Raw genomic sequence first — 4,919 nt, forward strand, 5'->3', positions numbered from 1 at the left:
ACCGGAATTTGCTATGGGTGTAGCAAGGTTGGCCATATCCGCAAAAATTGTTATGCTTTTCAGAGAAAAACAAGAGAGATTCAGGAAAAATATAAATGGGAACTGGCTAGAGGTTCGAGTTCATGAAGTAACAACATGTTGCCTGAACTGACGGTGGACCAAGAATGGGCACGTGCCGCAAAGAAGGAAATTCCTCGACGTATCGTGATTGAATTTGAGGAACAGCCCACCTATGACTCTAACAACGCGGAATCCTATAAATTATGTATTTTCTGTAAGGAAATAGGACATGTTCAAGAGAGATGTGTATGGAGAAACGAGAGGATGCGCTTTAACTTTGAAAACTTACGACTACTGGAGAATGAGTAAACAAGTAACTATGTAGACTGAAGAAAACTACTAATGTAAATAGCAACAATGTTTATAATAAAGATAGTATGTTGATAACGTATGTCTAATTTATATGTGAATGGTTGTAGACAAAATGCTGAGAAGTGGGAAACGTAGAATCGGGCAACCCTCTGGGAATGAAAGTGAAAGTGCCTTAAGCCATCCAAAAGAAAAATCTAGGGAGGAAGAACAAATGGATAAATTCACCTAAAGACTTCAAGCAAGCTTAGAAAATATACAACCTGATCCCGAAAAGAAATATGGGATAGAACGATTAAAGGCATTGGGAGCCACAAACTTTGAAGGAACAAAGGATTCTGCAGATGCAGAAGCATGGATGGTTCAAATAGAAAAATGTTTCGAGATGATGAGATGTCCTGAAAACCGTAAGGTAAGTCTTGCCACATTCTTACTGCAAAAACAGGCAGAGGATTGGTGGAAGCTACTAAAGAATAGGAGGGGCGATCAAGAAGAAATATGTTGGGAGGAATTTCGAAAAGCATTTTTCGAAAGATTCTATCCCCGATCATTCAGGGATATGAAACAAGATGAATTCCTACAGCTCATGCAGGGAAACATGACTGTAGCGGAATATGAATTAAAGTATACAGAGCTATCCAAGCATGCTTTAAACATAATGGTGGATGAAAAGGAATGCTGTTGGAGGTTTGAAACAGGATTAAGACAAGAGATTCAAACTCTTGTTACAGCAACCGCAGAATAGGGAGAATTTTCAAAACTAATAGAAGCTGCGATGAGAGTAGAGAGAAGTTTAACGACGGAAGAAGTAAGACCGAAAAGAGACTCATCAATGAGTCGGTGGCGGAGGGAAGAACCAAGAAATTTTACACCCAGGGTAGAAAGTAGAAGTGGATGGAAAAGAAGAGGAGTTACCAACACTAAAGCAAACCTTGGATGGGAGAGCCAAATAAAGGAGTCAATGGTGAGCGTTAACCAAAGACCAAGATGTCCGATCTGTAATAAATATCATTGGGGAAGATGTTAGGAGCAAACCCAAGAACGATCACACACGTGGTTTAAGTGTGGTAGACTAGGACACTTTAAACGAGAGTGTCCTCAGTTGATGGATACTAGAAATGTACAGCCACCAAACAACCCGGGAGGAAGATCAACGACGGTTGAAGGAGGACGAACTGTAGGAGGAAGAAAAGAGGAAATAGGAAAAATGACGTTGGTGAAACTATATGGACTAACTCAAGATAGGGAAGACAATATGTCGGTGGTGGGAAAAGGGAAAGAGAAAATTTTAGAAGACTAGAATAAAAAGTCGTTGTCACACCCCGCCTCAGACCACCCTCTGAGCCTGAGAAAGGGCGTGACTAGCAGCAAGTATCAACCCTTTTGTTGACACTTACTGCCTAATAACTCTTGCAGAAATAACTCTGATACCAATGAATAAATTCAACAATCAACTGATTAAGTAGGCCCATCTTATATTACAACAATGTAACGTTTATACAACTCAAAGACTTAACAACAAAGTTTACAATAACAATTGTAAAACCCTCCGGAAGTGTAACTGCGGCGTGTGGCAAACCTTGACCTTAGCAGCACCCTGGAACTCCTCACTTTCCGCTACCTGGGGGGGGGGAAGGGGGGGGGGGGTTAAAACATAAAACATGGAAAACATGAGCTATAAACCCCAGTGAGTGGTGCCTTTAGATAAACAAATAACTTTGTCAACAGAAATATATTTTTGGGAAAGCAATGCATAGTCAACAAGAACATTACTACATGTTTAATATTATTTTCCAGCCAAACCGCTGGACAATCCCCAGCTCGACCGCTGGTTAAAAAAATCCATCCCAGCTTGACCGTTGGTTATCACATAATATAAACATCCCCAGTACTTTCACACGTATACTAAGATAACAACAATTCCTATGGAAACTTTCCCTGTACCTTATTATCCCGCCAATGTGCATATCGACTATTTTTTCCTGCTAGCTATGCTTAGGTAACTTGACTATATTTCCTGCCGGTCGTCACCAACTATAATTTTCTGCCGACCGAAGCCGACTATATTTTCCTGCCAAGTACCTTTTCAAGCATGCTAACTATATATCCCGGGTACAATTCCAGTTTCCAACACAAACATACAAGCAATATCTTAACAAGCATAGTAATCAGATAAACATATATCCCTGATCATGCCAACTTAACATTATCCCCTATATATATTTACCTATATATAGTAATTATATCAACAATACAACACACAATAACCACTCACCTTGGTTGGTTAGGAACTTTCCTTTTCGAAGTTCCTTAAGTTTCCTTGGTTTCCCTTTTGAATCCTAAATTCCAGATACAAATATAAGCTTAGATTACTCATAGTTCCATACCTTGTTTTAAGATATTTCCTTCTTCAAAAATGTTCCAAAATGTCTCAAGAATCTTACCATAAAATATTAGCTCATAACGCCTCGTGGTTTGGCCGAAATCATCAAAACATTAAGACTGGCTCAGCTTACCCGATTGCTCAACCCTTCTGTATTTTCTTCATTCTCCAGCCCGATTCCTTGGAGCTTCTTCTCTGAAAGCCCCACCATGAAAACGAGACTCTTTTATCTTTCAGATGGCTTTAGAATCACATCAAATGCACGAGTATTCTGGGAGAACTCCTCGTTCCAAGTTGATGCTACTTTTCAGACTTCACTGTCTCTATGTCCAACGCATGGATTTTTCTCTAACGCAAGGTTTCCTTGACTTTCCCACTCTTCTTAAATGTATTTTGAGTTGTGATCTGAAGAATGAAGTCTTTGATCCTTTTTATAGGTGTCCAAGATTGCTCCATGGCCGACACGTCCTACTTGGCCGCATGACCAAATGTCTCTTCCTTACATCATCAACACAATCTTTGCATCAGCACAACCCAATGTGTCTTCTTCTCCTTTCACCAACGCATGGCCCTTAACTTTGTATGTCTTCTTATGCTGCCACCTCTTTTACTTAAGGCTTAAGAATTCTTCCTAACAAGCCATATGTTTGGATGACATCCTCCATGAGTTCATCCTTCATATGCGTCCACAAACTCTTGGATGTTCAACGCATCACTTCCATTTTCCTTCCTTCAGCTGCATGCCATCACCAACAACCCTTCCAATGCATCAACACAAATTTCTATATGTAGCCAAATTTCCAAAATTTCCCTCCTTCTAACGTATCCCACACAACATTCTATACTTAGCCAAATTTCCAAATTTTCCCTCCTTCCAACGCATCCCATACAACATTCTATACTTAGCCAAATTTCCAAATTTTTCCTTTGCCCAAGTACTCTTTCCAAGATCTTGTGGCCAATGCAAAGCAATGCCTAGTCCAACACTTAGTCAATTTTCAGGGATTTAAGCTTAACTCAAAGCTACTCAAGGAAAATCTATTCAACACTTAGAAATTTCCTTTTTCTTCAACATAGGATTAACTTTCTCCTAGTTAATCCCTTAATCACCTGCTTAATTAGGAAAAATGGAGATTTGGGTTTCACAGTCGTGGTGTAATAAAACTGTGTGAGCTAAATTATTAAATAAAAGTTCTATTGTAATAAAATCATGTTTATTGCACCGTTACTTCGGTAATTGTCTCTTCATAGTTGATCGACGAGCATAATGTGACAGATGCGTTGATTAGTTTCTCATGAGCCTTGAGCGCAAGTGGTGACTTGGTCTCCTGCAAAATAGAGTAAAGTTTGGCTTATCCTCCATCTTTTTGGCGTTAGTGGGTGTAAATACAAACATTTATAATTATTGTCATACTAGGTTAATTTTCATACAATTGGCGTATAATTACTAACTTTTGGCCGCAATATCTAGATAAGGTGGCATAAATAACTTGTATTTCTACAAGTTATCAGTGTCTTAGGCAAACCAAATAGAAAGTCCATTGTCACATGCTCCCACTTCCACTCAGGCACTGGAAGTGGATTGAGTAATCCTGCTTGTCTTTGTCTCTCAGGTTTTACTTGTTGACAGACTATACATCGGTCCACATATTCTACTATGTCTCTCTTCATCCCAGGCCACCTATAAGATTTCTTCAAAGTTCTATACATCTTGGTTCTACCTGGATGCATGGCATAAGCAAAACTATGTGCTTCCTCTAGAATGGCTTGTTTAAGTTGTAGCTTGTTAGGTACACACATTCTCCCCTCTTTTTCTAGTACACTGTCTGTTCCCAGTTGAAAGTCAACCCTGATGCCTTTACTCACATCATCAGCAATCTTTTGAAAATCAAGGTCTTCCAATTGATCCCGCTTAAGGTTTTCTACTAAGGTCGGCCTTATCTAAAAAATAGCTATCATTCCTCCTGACGATTCCACTCATAAGGCGGTTCTGGAATTCCTGAACTCCTGTAATAACATTCCTCATATTGAACCAATAATGGCCTTGGGTCCCGAGGATTTCCTACTTAGTGCATTTGCCACAACATTAACCTTACCAGGGTGGTACTCGATGGAACAGTCGTAATCTTTAATCAATTCAATCCATCTTCGTTGTCTTAGATTCAAT

Source organism: Benincasa hispida, chromosome 3 (genome assembly GCF_027475165.1).
Source record: "Benincasa hispida cultivar pf3 chromosome 3, pf3_genome.v1.1, whole genome shotgun sequence".
Taxonomy (NCBI): domain Eukaryota; kingdom Viridiplantae; phylum Streptophyta; class Magnoliopsida; order Cucurbitales; family Cucurbitaceae; genus Benincasa; species Benincasa hispida.